This window comes from Rhinoderma darwinii, chromosome 1 (assembly GCF_050947455.1).
Source record: "Rhinoderma darwinii isolate aRhiDar2 chromosome 1, aRhiDar2.hap1, whole genome shotgun sequence".
NCBI lineage: Eukaryota > Metazoa > Chordata > Amphibia > Anura > Rhinodermatidae > Rhinoderma > Rhinoderma darwinii.
In genome coordinates, this window is record NC_134687.1 from 138,369,942 (window position 1) to 138,390,274 (window position 20,333).

A 20,333-nucleotide genomic window follows, 5' to 3' on the forward strand; every position below is an offset into this window, starting at 1 on the left:
CCCGAATTACGTCCGAAAATAGCGCCTCAATAGCGCTGACAAACATCTGCCCATTGAAAGCAATGGGCAGACGTTTGTCTGTTCACACGAGGCGTATATTTACGCGCCGCTGTCAAATGACGGCGCGTAAATAGACGCCCGCGTCAAAGAAGTGACCTGTCACTTCTTTGGCCGTAATTGGAGCCGTTATTCATTGACTCCAATGAATAGCAGCGCCAATTACGTCTGTAATGGACGCGGCGTTCAAGCGTCTGCACATGCCGTTACGGCTGAAATTACGGGGATGTTTTCAGGCTGAAACATCCCCGTAATTTCATCCGTTACGGACGCCCTCGTGTGAACATACCCTTAGGCTGGGTTCACACGACCTATTTTCAGACGTATTGGAGGCGTTTTACGCCTCGAATTACGTCTGAAAAAACGCCTCCAATACGTCGGCAAACATCTGGCCATTACTTTCAATGGCTCTTACGATGTTCTGTGCCGACGACCTGTCATTTTGCGCGTCGCTGTCAAAAGACGGCTCGTAAAATTACAGCCTCGTCAAAGAAGTGCAGGACACTTCTTGGGACGTTTTTGGAGCCGTTTTCTCATAGACTCCAATGAAAACAGCTCCAAAAACGGCGCAAAAAACGTGAGTTGCTCAAAAAACGTCTGAAAATCAGGGGCAGTTTTCCCTTGAAAACAGCTCCGTATTTTCAGACGTTTTTTGTTAAGCGTGAGAACATACCCTAACTATATCCCCTCTTTTCACGCGACGCCATACACCTGAATAAGGCGTGGCCATACCTGACAACAGTCCTTTTTTGCACTGCTTTCATTCACATCAGGAAGAGGCCAGGGTTTATGTAAATTTGAGTAGGAACAGGGATTTCTAGGAAGTTTTGGGGACGTTCCCTGGCAGATTAGGGTTTTCCATCACAGAATGTGATCGCTAGGATATGCTGTCACTTTTTGATCGGTGACGGGATCCCCACCAATTCAGAGACTAAGGGGGCCGCAACACCCGGTTAATTGGGCTATTCTGCAGTTTCCCATACAGAGGAGCTCCTGGCCAACAGTGTTGTGGCCCTTTATTTTCAGGATTGCTGGGGGTCCCGGCAGTAGGACCGCCACGGTCAGAAAGGGATGGCATATCCTAGGTAAAACCCATTAAAAATGTTGCACAAATTGGGATTCAAATTTTTGGAGATATGGGCGCAGCTACTGTATTACACAAGGTGGGCACCCTTTCCATTGAACTGTATGCGGACTGTGGCAGACGACAATGCCTTTAAAGGGGTTACCCGGGGACCAAAAATTGCTTTGCATTCATATTTGTATGTAAAAAGAAGTCACTAATATACTTTAATTGAAAATTCGGTACTGAATGGTGCCATTCAAACCCAGTGAACTGTTCCCGGAAGTCCTGGAGCTTTTCTAATAATGATGATGCGCCGACACGGCCCCACGTGACTGAGGGCTTGCTTCCTGAGCTGTTCGTGTCGGCGTGTTATCAATAGCATGACCTCAAGGGGCCGTCACATTGCCTATTGCTGGATTCCCCGAGCAGAGCATCAGCTAGCGATTTGCTCGGGACTCCTGCACTGCTCCCGACATTTGGTCAGTGACTTCATGGGTTTCCTGTAGCTGAAGTTCCCGAGCCGAGCATCAGCTCTATCCAGTACTGCTGCCGACATCACTGTCCATATATGGGCAGTGACTTCAGGGGTTTCCTATAGCTGGAGTTCTGGAGTAGAACACTAGCTGATGCTCTGCCCGGAGACTCCAACACTGCTGCCAACGTCAGTGTCACTGTCCATATATCTTCAGTGGCGTCGGCAGCAGTACTGGAGTCCACGAGCAGAGCATCAGCTGATGCTCTGCCTGGGGACTCCCGTACTGCTGCCGACATCACTATCCGTATATGGACAGTGACGTTGTCAGCAGTGCTGTATTCCCCAGGCAGAGCATCGGCTGATGCTCTGCTCGGGGACTCCAGCGATGGGAAACCCCTGAAGTCACTGTCCATATATGGACAGTGACGTCGGCAGCAGTAGTGGAGTCCCCGAGCAGAGCATCTGCTCTGTTCACCGGGTTTGAATGGCACCATTTAGTACCGAATCTTTAAGTATATTAGTAAGTGACTTCTTTTTACATAAAAATATGAATGCAAAGCAATTTTTGATCCCCGGATAACCCCTTTAAATTCCACAGTAAATTATCAGTAAACATATCATTGTACTCATCATCACTAAGAAATGCTAAGTTATTTTATAAATGACACGAAATGGTTATAAATCCCAGCAGAAAGTGATCTGTCCACTGTCAGTTTTGTTTCTCTAATGGACCACTCACGAACATTGTTGTTGTTGGGGCTGGGCTCCTGTATTTTGTCAGATGCTGGCCCAAAAAGACAATCCTCTGATGGGCCTTTCCAACTCCGTACACAGGTATAGAAGATCTCTCATCCTCACGAGACCTGTTATCAACCTCTGATAACTTGCATACAAATAACACATTTTTGAAACATGTTTTAGGCCCCATTCACATCTGCATTGGGGTCTCAGTCGCAGATCTGGTAGAGATTACCGGAGAAAATATGCTGCGCTATTGTCTCCGGTAAAATAACGCACAAGCCGATAAAACCAATTAAAGCCAATAGGTTCCGTTGGCTGCCGGCGGTGTCTATTGTGCAGCGGAATCGTCGCTTACGTTATTCAGTTCTGCTCCTCTGATGAAGCAGAACAAAAGAATACAACTACGCAGGTGTGAACAAAGCCTTATGTAGTTCTTGTAACGGCATATTCTTCTATGGTTCTCCTCCATTAACAACAGCTAGATTTAGTTTGGAGATGTCATGTTTTTACCCTGCAGATTGATGCAATTTAAATATATATGATATATGATAATACATCAATTTGGTTTACTGTAAACAGATCATTTATCTCTAGACACAAGTTTGTATTGGTACTTGCTAGCTGTAACGTGCAGATCACTATTATAGAAATGTAGTTATGCGTATGTTTGCCTTATTTGCAAGTCTTGCCAGACCACAGCGACGTAACCCCGCCCCCCCCCCCCCACACCTCAATTGTATAACGTGATGTTACATCACTTTGGATACATAGTTAGTAAGGTTAGTAAGGTTGAAAAAAGACACGTCCATCAAGTTCAACCAAGGGATGGGAAAAGGCAAGGGAACAATTTCTATACATAGGAGCTTATATTTTTTTGTTCTAGGAAATTGTCTAACCCTTTTTTAACCCCTTCCCGACATTTGACGTATCCATACGCCAAAGTCGGGTAGGGAAAATATAAAAAGCTCAAAAAAGCCCCCTTTTCCCATTTTCCCCCTAGAGCATAGTAAAAAAATAAATATAATTGGTATCGCCGTATCTGTAAAAGTCTGAACTATTACAATATATCATAATTTAACCCTCACGGTGAATGCCGTAAAAAAAAAATTGTAAACACCAGAATCTCAATTTTTTGGTCACCTAATCTCCCACAAAAAAAATTAAATAAAAAGTGATCAAAACGTTGCATTTACCCCAAAATTGTATCATTAAAAACGACAGCTTATCCTGCAAAAAATAAGCCCTCATACCACTTAATCGACGGAAAAAGAAAAAAGTTATGGCTCTCGGAATTTGGCGACACAAAATAAATTATATTTTTTACACTTAGGTTTTTACTTGTAAAAGTAGTAAAATATAGAAAAAAATATATATTTGGTATCGCCGTAATCGTATTGACCCATAGAATAAAGTTAACATGTTGTTATAATTGCACAGTGAATTCCGTAAAAACACAGCGCAAAAAACCATGGAGGAATCGCTTTTTTTTTTTCATTTTCTACTCCCCAAATTATTTTTTTCCTGTTTCCTAGTACATTATATAGCACAATAAATGGTGCTACGAAAAACTACAACTCATCCCGCAAAAATCAAGCCCTCATAGGACTATATCGACTGAAAAATAATATAATATTGCTTTTAGTATGTCATTAAAATAAATTTGATTTATTTGTGTTTTTGTGTTGTACTTTTTATTTTTTTCTTTCTTTTTCTTCTTTATGGGGGCTGCCATTTTTTTTTTTTCATCTCTGTATGCGTCGATTTATGACACATACAGAGATGGAATACGGCAGCTACAGTGCATAGGAGTCAATGAACGGGAGCCGTTCCATTGCTTCTGCTCTCTGGCTCTGTACTGCACAGACGCAGGTCTGAGTCACACAGCAGAGCAGCTGTTTTCAGGGAGATAGCAGGCGCCATTATAAAGACCAGCTGCACTGTAGGTAAGGTGTCTGTCTGTCTGTCCCTCTCTCTCTCTCACGGACCCCCGCTCTCGTGACCCCCGACGGGCCCCCCCCCCCCCCGGTGCCCCCCCCCTGACGGGGCACCCTATAGTCGTGCAGGACTCTGTATAAAGGACACATGATGTAACTGTCCTGGGAAAGCTGGGTGATAAACAATATGCCCGCTGTTAATGTGGTACCCAGCTTTCCCAGACCCCTGAACAATAAATCTCTCTAGTTGTGCTGAGACTGAGAGGTTCATTAGTCACATCCCCAAACAGTCTCAGCGCGACTAGAGAGATTTACCTTTCTGGGGTCTGGGAAAGCTGGGTGACCACCATTACCACTCCTACTGGAGTGTGAGAGGTTCACTAGTCACATCCCCAAACACACTCCAGTATGAGGGGTAATGGTGGTCACCCAGCTTTCCCAGAAGCAGATATAACCAGGAAAGGGCTGGATGGATGGGCTGAGGGTGCACAGGGTTTTTGGTGATCCCCCTTTGTCATGTGATCGGACCTAGGTTAGCGGTTCTGATGCAGACGGGGTTCATGTGACTATAAATCTGTCCATAACAAGAGACAGTGCACTCAGGACAAGCCCTGCCCTCATGCCGTAGTTGTGTGGTTCTGTCTGCAGTGATGGCGGTGGGTGGCTCTGACACCCGCCTCCCCCGTCGGGTTATCTTAGGACAGAAGGAGTGTCCGGATTGGAGAGACAGCGCCGCACCTGTCCTCAGGTTGTGTCTGGTATTGCAGTTCACCTCCATTGAAGTGAATAGGTCAGAGCTGTAATACCACACACGACCTGAGGACAGGTGCGGCGCCATGTTTTCGTGGACGACCCCTTTAAGACTTTTCCCGTGCGTGCGTGTGTCAGAGCGGAGTGTGCACGGGCGCCGCTGATACTTCATAGCCGCTTATCAGCTGTTTTGAAGAATCAGCGGCGAGTGCGCACACACACCCCCCCCCCCCCCAAGTGTAATCAAGCGTTTTTTTATGTGGTTTTTGGCACGTAAAATGTGCAACAAAAAAAAATGTGTCAAATACACGGCGTGTGAACCGGTTAACTGAAAAGTCATTCACTTCACTTTCATCATTCTAAGGGTATGTTCACACACAATGTTTTCAGCTGAAAAATCGGAAGCAGAACTCCTACAAGCATCTGCCCATTGGTTTCAATGGGAAATACGGCGTTCTGTTCCGACAGGGCGTTTTTTACGTGGTCGTTTTCCAAAAACGGCACATAAAAAGATGCCCGCCAAAATGAAGTGCACATCAATTCTTGGGACGTTTTTGGAGCCTTTTTTCATTGACTTTATAGAAAAACAGCTCCAAAAACGGCCGTAAAAAATGCGAGTTTGATTAAAAAATGGCTGAAAATCAGGTGCTGGTTTCCCTTTGTTTAGTAAGGCGGGATTCACACGACCGGGTCGTTCCCGAGCCCAAGTGTCGGCCGGTAAAATCGGCCATTTTGCCCGGCCGGTTTGCATTAAGTTTTGCATCCGTGCCGGGCAGATCCGGACAGTGACATCAGCGGCAACTCCTGAAGGGGAATCCCCATGTGTTCGGGGATTCCGCTTCAGGAGTTTCCCCTGATGTCACTGCCCAGATAGGGACAGAGACATCAAGCGCTCTGTCCAGGAGCGGAATCCCCGAACACACGGGGATTCCGCTCCTTCAAGGAGCTAAAGTGCGGCTAGCACATAGCAGAGCGTTGAGATACCTCCCCGCTCTGCTATATTGGCGTTGCTACAGTAGTAGCAGCCGCAGCAGCAGCTGCACCTGCTAGCGGCGCCATCGAAGGTGTCGCCGGGCCAGGGTGCTTTTCAAGCAGGGGAAGGGAGCCAGCGCAGCGCTCCCTTCCACCTGCTGTACACCCCGGCCCTGCCACACAGTGTACAGCGATGCCATTCGTCAGAATGGCATCAACTCCTCCTCCTCACATGCACTCTGCGCTGTGAAGAGGAGGAGATAGAGCGCAAGCTCCGGAAAACCCGGCCATCACTCGGGACACATCCCGGTGATGGCCGTGTATTACCCGGCCCCATAGACTTCTATGGGGGCCGGGTACCCGGGCGAAGATAGAGCATGTCCTATTTTTTGACGGCCGGTTTTCCCGGCCGTCAAAAAATCGGTCGTGTGAATAGCCCCATTAGGGGTCTATTATTCCTAATGTAGCCGGGTGCCGGACGATTTATGAACGGCCGGCACCCGGCCGGGAAACCCTGCCGTGTGAATGAGGCCTAAGCGTGTGAACATACCCTTAGCCTTTTGGTGTGTCCTATAACTTCTGCCAGCTGCAGAATCACAGCCAAAATGGCTGCCGGACACTGCTTAGCAATTTGAAGACACCTTTTCCTGGCTTGTAGCAGGGGGGGTGAGATTCCCTCCCACATTTACGGCAGCTGTGAGTCAGGTTGCTTTGCCTTATTCACCTTGCTGCAATTCTGGGAAGTGCCCCCCCTGGTGGCCAACATAGGAAAACATGTAAAATTATAATTTAATTTTTAATACTTTCCACCATGTGGAAGAAAAAAAAAATACAGCAAAAAACGTAAAAAATATAATAGAAATAAGTAACGACACTTAAAAAAAAAAAGGTTTAATTCCCGACACATTCCCTTTAAAGCCATCCACTGTCCCTGCTGTGACCAGCTCCTGTGGTGACTATTCCATAGATTCACAGTTCTCACAGTAAAGAACGCTTGTCGCCTCTGCAGGTTGAACCTTTTTTTCTCCAGACGGAGGGAGTGCCCCCTTGTTTTTTGAGGGGGTTTTACATGGAACAAGATTTCACCATAAGGCTGGGTTCACACGACCTATTTTCAGGCGTAAACGAGGCGTATTATGCCTCGTTTTACGCCTGAAAATAGGGCTACAATACGTCGGCAAACATCTGCCCATTCATTTGAATGGGTTTGCCGACGTATTGTGCAGACGACCTGTAATTTACGCGTCGTCGTTTGACAGCTGTCAAACGACGACGCGTAAATGGACTGCCTCGGCAAAGAAGTGCAGGGCACTTCTTTGCCACGTAATTTGAGCTGTTCTTCATTGAACTCAATGAAGCACAGCTCAAGATTTACGAGCGTCTCAGACGGCCCACAAAATGCGAGGAGGAGCATTTACGTGTGAAACGAGGCAGCTGTTAACAGTCTGTCTTTTCACACGTAAATGCCTCTCATCGTGTGAACATTCCCTAAGTGTTGTATGTGCCATTAATATATTTATATTAATCATGTCCCCTCTTTTTCATCTTTCCTCATAACTTAGATTCTCCATGCCCCTTATTAGCTTCGTTGCACTTCTTTGTATTTTTTCCAACTCCAGGGCATCCTTTCTATGAACTGGAGCCCAGAACAGAACTGCATATTCTAGATGAGGCCTCACTAATGCTTTGTAAAGTGGTAATATTATATCCCTGTCAACCTGATAGTGTCAACCATTACCCTCCCTACATCGTAACAACCTTGCCCCAGCTGTACATCTACAGGAGCAGAATCTCCGTCCATAGCGTAGGGAACACTCCATCAGGAAATTCCGCTGCTGTAGTTGACCATGACGTTAGTGCCCATATATGGATGCTGGAGCTGCGGCCGGTGATTCTGGTCCATAGAAGTCACTAACATCACTGGATAGAGACATCAGTGGCTTCTCCAGCAGAGAAATGGTTGAAGTGAGCATCGTCAACGCTGCTTGAAGAGACATGACCGCAGCGTAAAGCACACGGCGGTCGAGTCGTCCGTCACAAGGCTGGTGGGTATTAGCACTAACAAATATACAATGGATGTTAACAAGCTTGTCCTCTGATAGCTTCTATTTCTTCAGTGGAGGTAAAGGGCTGAAAGAAATGAGGCACATTCAGGATAGAAAGGACAGGTGAATAGGAAGGAAGGGAAGAGGGATTTCTTGGGGGCGGAATTAACTTTGAGAAGAGTAATGAAAAGCATCATGGGACATGTAGTATGAGAACAAAAGAATAACTTGATGTCCTGCCTAGAACCAGTAACACAGCGTGTAAGCTGAGAGAACGATCCAATGGTAGGAACTTTTGAAGTTTTTTTTTTTAATGAAAATAATATAAATACAGTGTAGATCAATGTTCTAGGTGTTTGGAGCAATTTTTATTATCGCCGTCGGATAACCCCTTTAATGAGTCCTAGGGTATACTCAGGCTTGGCGGGGACCAGAGACGAGCAGCGGAATAGGACCAGAGGAACAGTTTTACAATAAGCATAATATAACATTTCTTTTCTTTTCTTATTTCTATAAGGAAAAACATCTAAATGTTGGAACCCCCTCTGAGGGAAAAAAAACCTTAAAGGACGGGTGTCGCAGAATTTTTTTTTTTTTATATATATATAATATTGCTTTTAGTATGTTATTAAAATTAATTTTATTTATTTGTGAGTTTCTGTTTTATTTTTTTATTTTTTCTAACTTTAACTTCTCTATGGGGGCTGCCATTTTGTTTTTCATCTCTGTATGTGTCGATTAACGACACATACAGAGATGGAATACGGCAGCTACAGTGCATAGGAGTCAATGAACGGGAGCCGTTCCATTGACTCTGGTTCTGTACTTTGCAGACGCAGGTCAGAGTCACACAGCAGAGCAGCTGTTTGCAGGGAGATAGCAAGCGCCATCATGAAGACCAGCTGCACTGCAGGTAAGGTGTGTGTCTCTGTCTGTCCCACTCTCTATCTCACAGACCCCCGCTCTCGTGACCCCCGATGGGCCCCCCCTGACGCCCCCCCCCCCGACGGGCGCCCCCCCTAACGCCCCCCCCCCAACGGGACCCCCCTAACGCCCCCCCCCCCGACGGGACCCCCCGCCCCTGTATGAAGGAGGACACATGATGCAACTGTACATGGAAAGCCCTGAACGGTAAATCTCTCTAGTTGTGCTGAGACTGAGAGGTTCATTAGTCACATCCCCAAACACACTCTAGTAGGAGGGGGTAATGGTGGTCACCCAGCTTTCCCAGACCCCTGAACGATAAATCTCTCTAGTTGTGCTGAGACTGAGAGGTTCATTAGTCACATCCCCAAACAGTCTCAGCACAACTAGAGAGATTTACCGTTCAGGGGTCTAGGAAAGCTGGTTGACCACCATTACCCCCTCCTACTGGAGTGTGAAACCTCGGCTGCCCCCGAGTATAGGAAGATCCAAGCTATTCAACATAAGGATTGACCGTGGATATAAGGAGAACCTTCCATGTGGGAATTGTGATCTGCCAATGATGAGATTGAAGGGGTGAAAAACCCGATTGATATATTTCTAAAATCTGCCTTAACTCTACAATTGCTCCAGGAGGAGGAACATAGTGAAAAAGAGTGAACTTTCAGTCCACCTTGAGTTGCGAGATCAACATAAAGATGAGTATTCAACTCTTTATCTATATTTGCATGGCTATTATATAAGAGGAATTGCTCCTGTTGGTTTCGGACCAAAATTCTAAAAGAAGGAGGAAAAAGCAAAAAATGCAAGTGTGAACTGAGACCAATGGTGTCTGAATAAAAATTTAACGTGGATACCAGCATAGCAGGATTCCGACTCTTAAATGTAGGAGCGTGCTCCATTGCTTAAATTTGCTCACCTTTGGGTGAAATCTTGGCTGCCCCCGAGTTTAGGAAGATTTAAAGATGAATATTTAACCCCCCTATATATAATTGCATTGTTATCATACAAGAGGAACTATTTCTGTTGGTTTCGGATCAAAATTAGAAAAGAAGGAGGAAAAAGAAAAAAGCGCAAGTGTGAACGGAGACCAATGGTGTCTGGATAAAAAATCTTTAGAACCGGTTCTTATAGCTAATTTCTTGTATGGGTCTGATTATGGCTTGTGTATAGAACACATATTCCCTAGATATCTCATCACTACATGTCATTGTGTTTAGAGGGGGATACATTAATGGAAGTAATGTTATAAAAGTCTGAGTTGGTATCCTGATTGCTTAAATTTGCTCACCTTTGGGTGAAATCTCGGCTGCCCCCGAGTATAGGAAGATTTAAAGATGAATATTAAACTCCTTATATACAATTGCATTGCTATCATACAAGAGGAATTGTCTCTGTTGGTTTCGGACCAAAATTAGAAAAGGAGTAAAAAGAAAAAAGCGCAAGTGTGAACGGAGACCAATGGTGTCTGGATAAAAAATCTTCAGAAGCGGTTCTTATAGCTAATCTCTTATATGGGTCTGATTATGGCTTATGTATAGAACACCTATTACCTAGATATCTCATCATGACATGTCATTGTGTTTAGAGGGGGATAAATTAATGGAAGTAATGTTATAAAAGTCTGTGTTGGTATCCTGGCCAGGAGACATTTTTTTAAATTATGTACATCTAGTTTGAAACAAATGTGTTTTCTCAAACCCTTTTCTTTTCCTATAAAAAATCTTTGTATTATGGATAAAAGAGGAAAGAGATATATTTATATATGAAAAATCTTTAAAATATATTTTTATATGGAATTTAATAAAAATGTATACAAAATTATTCTTATCCCAAAGAGTGCCTGGTATGTTTTGGAAAATATTTTTTGTTTTTTTCTTTTTGAATTATTGCTCTCCGAAACGGCACCGTGCTATATATGGATTGCATATTTTGGATTTCTATTAGGTATGGTTTATAACCATTTTTTGTGTTTAGCTCATACTCTTACAACAGCCTCATAGTACAGTCAAATTTTCATCCAATCCCTCCATGGACAGATAAATACCTCCCATAAAGTGCAGTAAAAGTAACTTTAGGAAAAATGAACAATTATAAAGCAAAAGTACAAAACCATACCATAGGAGTGTATCTACTCACACCCCGATGCCCCTATTGGGGAATTATATAGACTATATGGCCCGCTGCCACATCAACCAAAATTATTGTCCTAGCAAACTCGGTCCCAGATTTGTCGAAGCTGATGTTCGTGGTTATTCAACCACCTCATGGCATCTTTCGGCAACTCAAAGAAATGGGTATTGCCCTGTGCATCAACCCGGAGCCAAGCAGGATACATTATGGAGTTCGGCAACTGGATAGCTCTCCAACAGCGTTTATTTTCAGTAAACTGCGCCCATCTTTTTTGGAATAGTAAACAAAAAGCGAAATCTTGTGATCGTCTATCATCAAATTAGGATTACCTCTTGCCCGACGTAGCAGGGTATCTCTGTCTCAATAGTTCAGAATCCTGTCAACCATAGTACGAGGTGGGCTTCCTGGGGGTGGAGGACGCATAAGAACTCTGTGGGCTCTTTCAACAGTAAATATAGGAAAGAGGTTATCTTTCCCAAAAGCCGACAGCAGCCAGTTCTCAATATATTCAGTGGAATTCATCCCTTCCACCTTCTCTGGGAATCCCACTAGGCGAACATTATTACGCCAAAGGCAATTTTCTATATAATCTTGTTTGGCCCTAACAGCTTCCAGGACCCTGTTATGTTGCAGTAAATCCCGTTTCAATGGTAGTAGATCATCCTCCACCTCACTCACCCTCTTCTCTGGAGCAGTTGTAGGATCAGGTATTTTCTTAAAGAGGCTCTGTCACCAGATTATCAAATCCCTATCTCCTATTGCATGTGATTGGCGCTGCAATGTAGATAACAGTAACGTTTTTTGTTTTTTTTTAAAACTATCATTTTTGGCCAAGTTATGAGCTATTTTGTATTTATGCAAATGAGCATTGAAATGGACAACTGGGCGTGTTTTTTTTCGTATTTCCAACTGGACATTGTGAATAGAAGTGTATGACGCTGACAAAACAGAATCATACACTTCTCATCGTTCCCACCCAGCTTCTTTCACAGCAGACAGCGTGACGTCACCCACAGGTCCTTCAACCTTGTCGTCGGGAGTTGTAGTATTACAACTGATGGAGTAGCGAAGGTTGCTTTCCCCTGATCTAGGATATATTATAAATGCTTTATGCGCATTTACTGTTACTTTATACGGAAAATCCATTTACCTCAGATGTGGTTTCATATTTTGCAAATTCATCATCAGATCTCAGCCCCGTGGATTGTCTGAGTCTGTGAGGCCAAGTCATATAAGGGGAAAATGAAAAATACCCAACATGACCCACATTACAGCGGTCACCCAGCTTTTCTGGGGTCCTGAAGAGCAAATCTACTTAGTTATATAGTGATGCTATACATGGCAATTTTTAAATGTCGAGTGGCCATTCAGAGTTGTGGAGAGCCCCGTGGGAGCTGAGATGGCAGCCATATTTGTTGTACCTGTATTCTCTTATTGAAGCCACTCAGATCAGAGTAGTAGAGAGTGCTTTAAATCAGGACGTCAATGCCCCCTGTAAGTGAAATCCTTAATTTCAGAACGGGGCTGATGGGAAGGTGGCAGCATATGTTAAAGGGGTTTTGAGGTTTCCAAAAACATGACTGCTTTCATTCAGAAACAGCGCCTCTCCTGTGCATGGGTGGTGTCTGGTATTGCAGCTTAGTCACACTGAGATGATCACCTGACATAGACAGGAGCGGCGCTGTGTTTAGTCCTCAATCGACTCGCATGATCTTTTTTTAATAGAATCGGGGTAGAGTGCCGCCTCATGCTCAATACCATATGTAGTGTAGCTCACTTCATTTCAACCAGTGGCGTAGCTATAGGGGTCGCAGCGGTCGCAACTGCGACCGGGCCCCCAGCTAGGGGGGCCCGCAGGCCCCCCTCACCACAGTAGCACAGTAGTGCTACACTGATTACTCTGCATTGCTGGGTCCCTGCTGGGGTACAAAAGAGACCCAGCAATGTATTTTGAAGCATTGGTGGCAGCTCGGCAGTGAAATAGTCATTGCACGGAGGGGGAAGACTCTTGCCCGCCCACTGTGCTGTCCAGCCAATCAGCTCGCTTCTAGCTGTTTCCCTCTTCCTCGTGGCCTGTGCAGAGGGAAAGGAATGGCTGCAGCAGGAAGATCTGTGTTTTCCGGCTCCTCCCAGGAATCCTGGCTCCTGCTGCTCTCTGACCCCACACCCGATGTATGTAAGTAACTGCTAGTAATGCAGCTATTAACCCCTTCACTGTGTAGGTCTGTCATGCTGAGCAGTCACACTTCAGGGCTGACTGTTTAGCATAACAGACAAAGTATATCTATCTATCTATCCATCCATCCATCTCATATCTATCTATCTATCTATCTATCTATCTATCTATCTATCTATCTATCTATCTATCTATCTATCTATCTATCTATCTATATCTATCCACTGGCGTAGCTATAGGGGTCGCAGCGGTCGCAATTGCAACCGAGCCCCGAAGCCAGGGGGGCCCACAGCCCCCCGCACCACGTCAATAAAAAGTTACTATAGTAAGGCCTCATGCACACGACCGTATTTTTTCCCACCCGTAAATACTGGCGTAAATACGGGTCCGGTGTCACACGTATTCCACCCGTTTTGCACCAGTATTTACGGACCCGTGCCCGTAAATATGGGTCCGGTGTCACCCGTATTCCACCCGTATTTACGGGCACGTTTTTGGCGGCAAAATAGCACTGCACTAATCGGCAGCCCCTTCTCTCTATCAGTGCAGGATAGAGAGAAGGGACAGCCCTTTCTGTAATAAAAGTTAAAGAAATTCATACTTACCCGGCCGTTGTCTTGGTGACGCGTCCCTCTCTTCACATCCAGCCCGACATCCCTGGATGACGCGGCAGTCCATGTGACCGCTGCAGCCTGTGATTGACCTGTGATTGGCTGCAGCGGTCACATGGGCTGAAACGTCATCCAGGGACGGCCAGGACGTCGGGCCGGATTTCGAGAGGGACGCGTCACCAAGGCAACGGCCGGGTAAGTATGAATTTCTTTAACTTTTATTACAGAAGACCGGGAGACCGGACTGGAGGAAGCAAGAAGTTCTCGGTAAGTATGAACGTCTTTTATTTTTATTTTTTACAGGTTGCTCTTTATTCTGATCGGTAGTCACTGTCCAGGGTGCTGAAAGAGTTACTGCCGATCAGTTAACTCTTTCAGCTCCCTGGACAGTGACTATTTACTGACGTCGCTTAGCAACGCTGCCGTAATGACGGGTGCACACATGTAGCCACCCGTCATTACGGGAGCTCCATAGACTTCTATGGACTGTCCGTGCCGTTATCACGGCCTGAAATAGGACATGTTCTATCTTTTTCAACGGCACGGGCACCTTCCCGTAAGAAAACGGGAAGGTACCCGTGGCCAATAGAAGTCTATGAGCCCGTTATTACGGGTCGTAATTACGACCCGTAATAACGGGAGTTTTTACGGTCGTGTGCATGAGGCCTTACTCGGGCCGTGGGCCCCTGTTACTATAGTAACAGACTGTACTTACCTTCCTGGTTCCGGATCGCAGCGGAGGTCCTGACGTCAAGCGCTGTGCGCAGCACATGACGTCACAGCGCTATGCGCTGCGCACATCGAGAGGACAGACCTACCGCCACGGCTGAAGAGGAAGGTAAGATTAGTAGCCCTGACTCCCGGGACCCGCCAATCAGCTGTTTTGAAGGGGCCGCAGCACTCGTACGAGAGCTGCTCCCCTTCATTCCGGTCACACTGTGAATCCGTGTCGGGGATTCACAGTGTGAGCGAGTAGTGAAATGAAGGGGAAGCAGCTCTCGTACGAGCGCTGCGGCCCCTTCAAAACAGCTGATTGGCGGGTCCCGGGAGACGGACCCCAACACATCAGCTATTGATGGCCTATCCTGTGGATAGGCCATCAATGTTTAGGGACTGGACAACCTCTTTAAGCCTACGATGTAGCAGGCTTAGAGGGCCCATGAGACAGGATCACAGTTTGTGTGATCCTGTCTGCTGGGCCCTGTATCTAAGCCAATCACATGGTAGGCTTAGATACATGGCCCATGGGTGATTCTGTTTGATGGGCCCTGTATATAAGCCTACCACACTGTAGGTTTAGATACAGGGCCCCAGCACACAGTAATCTTATACTGTATAAGATTACTGTCTGCTGGACCCTGTATCTAAGCCTACCTTGTGATAGGCTCAGATACAGGGTCCCACACACAGTATCACACATGGGCCCTGTATCTAAGCCTAACACATGTATTACTAATAGATTTTCTTGTGTGTTTTCTTACAGGTTCGGTCGTTGGACTACGTCGGATTCCAGGACTACTTCGATGACTGCTTTTTTTTTATTATCAATAAAATGGTTAATGAGGGTTGTGTGTGTTTTTTTTAAAATTTCAATAAAATATTTTTTCTATGTCTTTGTGTTTTTTTAAACGATATTACTACCGCCTTAGTAATGGCCGCCGGCTGATTGACAGTGTCCATTGCTAAGGCGGGGCTTAGTGTTAGCCGGTGCAGCGGCTAACACTAACCCCCTTTATTACCCCGGTACCCACTGTCACCAGGGGTGCTGGGAAGAGCCGGGTACCATCCAGTACTTGACCATCTGTAGTGATGGTCGGCCACTGGGGTGGCCGCAGGCTGGTATTATCAGGAGGGGAAAGGCCAAAAACAGTGGCCCTTCCCACCCTGGTAATGCTAGGCTGCTGCTGCTTTATTGTATCTGGCTGGTTATGAAAAATGGGGGGGACCCCACGTCATTTAAAAAAAAAAATAATAATTGGAAAGAACGATGTGGGGTCCCCCCCAATTTTCATAACCAGCCAGATACAGCACAGCAGCAGCAGGCAGCATTACCAGGGTGGTAGGGGCCACTGTGTTTGGCCTTCCCCAGCCTAATACTACCAGCCTGCGGCCGCCCCGGTGCCTGCCCGTCACTACAGATGGACAGGTACTGGTTCGTACCCAGCTCTTCCCAGTACCCCTGGTGGCGGTGGGTACCAGGGTAATAATGGGGGTTAGTGTTGGCCTCTGCACCGGCTAACATTAAGCCCCGCCTTAGTAATGGAGGTTGTCAATCAGCCAGCGGCCATTACTAAGGCGGTGATAATAAAGTTTAAAAAGATACAAGAACATAGAAAAAATATTTTATTGAAATAAAAAAACACAACCCCTGTTAACCATTTTATTGAGAATAAAAAAACGCCGTCATTGAAGTAGTCCTCGAATCCGAAGTTCAACAACCGAACCTGTAAAAAAACACAAACACACAAAAATAATCAGTAACACATAAAGAAGCACAATTATTATTCTTACCTTTCCTGGGTCCAGCGCTGGAGCCGCAATGTCAGCGAGCTGGGCCCTGTATCTAATCCAATCATGTGTGATACTGTCTGCTGAGCTGTGTATCTAATCCTATCATGTGTGATACTGTCTGCTGAGTCACTGTATCTAATCCTATCATGTGTGATACTGTCTGCTGGGCCACTGCATCTAATCCTATCATGTGTGATACTGTCTGCTGAGCCACTGTATCTAATCCTATCATGTGTGATACTATCTGCTGAGCCACTGTATCTAATCCTATCATGTGTGATACTGTCTGCTGAGCCACTGTATCTAATCCTATCATGTGTGATACTGTCTACTGAGTCATTGTATCTAATCCTATCATGTGTGATACTGTCTGCTCAGCCACTGTATCTAATCCTATCATGTGTGATACTGTCTGCTCAGCCACTGTATCTAATCCTATCATGTGTGATACTGTCTGCTGAGCCAATGTATCTAATCCTATCCATAGTTTATAGGGTTGTAGTGCTATAGATATGCTATGCTGTCTCCTATACACACATACAATTTTTTTGTTGGGGGGGGGGCACATATGTATTGGGGCTATTTCCCCTGACATTTTAAGTCCTTAGTGACGCCCCGGCTGCTAGTGCTGCATTGTTGGGTCACTTAGGAGACCCAGCGATGCAGCTGAAAGCTGCGGACCGTCACCCATGAGAAGTTTGCGGGGGGGGGGCCCAATAAGAACTTTTGCATCGGGGCCCATGAGCCTTTAGCTACGCCCCAGATTTCAACCCCCCCCCCGTACCCCCGTATTCAAAACCATAGACTCCCTATTAGTCGGACATATACTCTATAAAGCATTTATAATGTATCCTAGATCAGGGGAAAGCAACTACTCCATCGGTTGTAATACTACAACTCCCGACGTCAAGGTTGAAGGACCTGTGGGTGACGTCACGCTGTCTGCTGTGAAAGAAGTTGTGTGGGAACGATGAGAAGTGTATGATTCTGATTTGTCAGCGTCATACACTTCTATTCACAACGCCCAGTTGGTAAAAACACAATACACGCCCAGTTGGAAATACGAAAAAAAAACACACCCAGTTGTCCATTTCAAAGCTCATTTGCATAAATATAAAATTGCTCATAACTTGGCCAAAGATGATTGTTTTTCAAAAAAACAAAAACGTTACTGTTATCTACATTGCAGCGCCGATCACATGCAATAGGAGATAGGGATTTCATAATCTGGTGACAGAGTCTCTTTAAGGTCTTGGCGTTGATAGAGTAATTTTCTTAATTTATCTTTCTGGGTTGATAGGCAACGGCTATCGGGACTAGTCCTCGTACAAAGTCCTCATTATCAAGAGTTCTTAAGAGAATCAGAGAACACACAAACATAAGTGTATGTGTGTAAATCAAGCTTGGTTCTGCTTTATGGTCACTGCATTCAGGGTTTATAAAGCCTAGAACAAAGGTAAATGGTATATACCTTTTCCTGATCGTCCTATGGCAGCACACTTAAGGGTTAAGATACTTCATCTGACCGGTTAGAAGAGACATATTACTCAGCAGTAATCAATTAAACAATTAGGAGGTCCAATGTAACCTTTAATAGAGCCCAAATCCCTTCAGAAAGCGTATTTTTTCTCTTCTATGAACATGGATAGCTGAAGACATCTATACCGAAATGCTTTATACAGAGGGTTTCCTCTGTCCCTAAGCTGCGACCCATGAGGACATGGGGGGCTGTATACTGGGGATTTCCTTGGTCCCTCGGCCTGGCTTCTGATTCTTACCTAGAGGTAAAGAGAAGCCACGCTTCCATTCCGGAGCGGTATACAGGTTTACCTGTCCCTCGGCTCCTGGATGTCACGTGGGGTACGTGGACCCACTGGACCATACCGCCTTCATGGTATGGCAGCTGGCCAACAGGACACAGGTCACAGTCTAAGTTCATATGGCTGTACCTGTGGTAGCTCAGACAGTAGCAAGACAGCCACGGCTGGGACTAGGCAGCAGGCAGGCGCCAGGCATGGTGAAGCAGGACAGGCGTGGAACTCAGCGCAGCACGGCTCCGACTCAATACGGCACTTGACCAGGATAGCACGGGATACAGGTTACAGGTAGCAGGAACGGGAAACACTCGGAACTGGGAAACACTAGGAGACCATTTGCATTGACAGACTAGGGAAACAACAACAAGGTTCAGGCAAGGCAGGAAGGGGCAGAGCCCTTCTTATAGTCCAGGGTGCTCTGGGAGCAATCAGCTCAATCTCACACCTGTGTGCGCTCTGGCTCCAAGGCTTGACTGAGCTCGCGAGCGCACCCTGGTGGTCACTGTGGAACAGGACGACCGCATGTGCAGACATCTCTGGATAGAAGGGCGTCGACCCGATGGAAGACGTTACACTGGACGTGGATCCCATACACCTCCGGACGAGTGTCCCAAGATGGCCGCCACTGAAATAAGGGTACTTTGGCTTCCGGCGCATGCGCCGTGCACTCTCCCAGCTTTGGTAAGGCCTGCGCATGTGCGGGAACGGAAGTCTCGCGGGATCCCGGCGGTTCAAGAAAGACCGCGAATCCGGGGCTACGGTGCTGGTTAAGCTGCTTGACCCTGGAAAATTAAGGTACCTAACTTTCATTGTGATAATGTGAGAGGGGTTTGCTTCCTTGAGGCCACTTACAGATTAAATTGTAAATTGAATGCCTCTTTTCCCAGATGACAAGTCCTGCATCTAAAAGGAAAACGCAAGAGGAAATCCAAGCACAATATGTGTAAAGGTTGTCAGGGGATTGGGACCGGAGTTTCAGCTCCTCTTGCAGACCTCCTGAGCAATCCCTCCATACTGAAGCCAAGGGGTTTCTGTCCTGGTTTAAGGATCAGCTTACGGATACCTTCCAGGAGATTAAGTCGGTTGCTATGCCGAAAAAATGTAAAGGTAGAAAGTGGATGCCCTCTCCGCAATCCCCTTCCGAATATGACATATCGGAGGATGATCTGGATACAGAGGACTCTGATGGGGAACCTCTAGATAATATTTATCTGTTAAAGACAAGGTCCCGCACTTGCTGAAAGCAGTCAAACTGACCGATAAAGATGTGTCCCATAAACACAAAAAGGAACAACTTTATTATTTTCCGGTCAACAAAGACAGAGTCCTTCCCTCCCATACTGTTATTACAGATTGGGTCCAGAAAGATTAGGATAAGCCGGAGAGACGTATCGATCAAGGGGTGAGGTTTGAACACACCTACAAAACAGATCCCAAGTTCAGATCTAACTGGGATGTTCCGCCCAAGGTTGATCTAGCTGTCACCAGATTATCAAAGAAATCTGTGTTTCCTTCAGAGGAATCCTCACTCTTAAAGGATCCAATGGATCGCGGAGCAGATTCGATATAAAAAAAAAATTACTCATCATCGGTTGCGGTGTGTAAAGTGGCATTAGTCTCCATCCCGGTTGCCAGAGCCCTTCGTATATGGCTTAATCAGCTCTCACAAATCTAGAGGATGGCGTACCGAGAGAGAAGATCTTACATAATATCCCTCTCATGAAAGCAGCTGCAGAGTTTTTGTGTGACGAACCGCTGGATGTCTTGAAGTTTTCTTCTAGATCCCTAGCTCTCTCTAATATGGCGCGTAGAACCCTTTGGATCAAGCAATGGACAGGGGACGTGCCATCCAAGAATCATTTCTGTTCCCTACCATTTCATCCCTCGTCTCTCTTCGGCCCTCAGCTGGAAGACATCCTTAAGTTGATAAATGATGAAAGAGGGATTTCCTCCCCACGCACTCCAAAGAGGCCACCATTTAAATCCTTTCAAAACCGTTCCAAAAGGTCCCCTAGGGGCCAAAAATATTTTCGTGTGGGTGACAGGCAGCATAGGTTCAAAAGCAAGCAGGAGGTTAACCCCTCCTTCAGGAAGAAATCCCCCTTTCAAAGAAATCCTAAC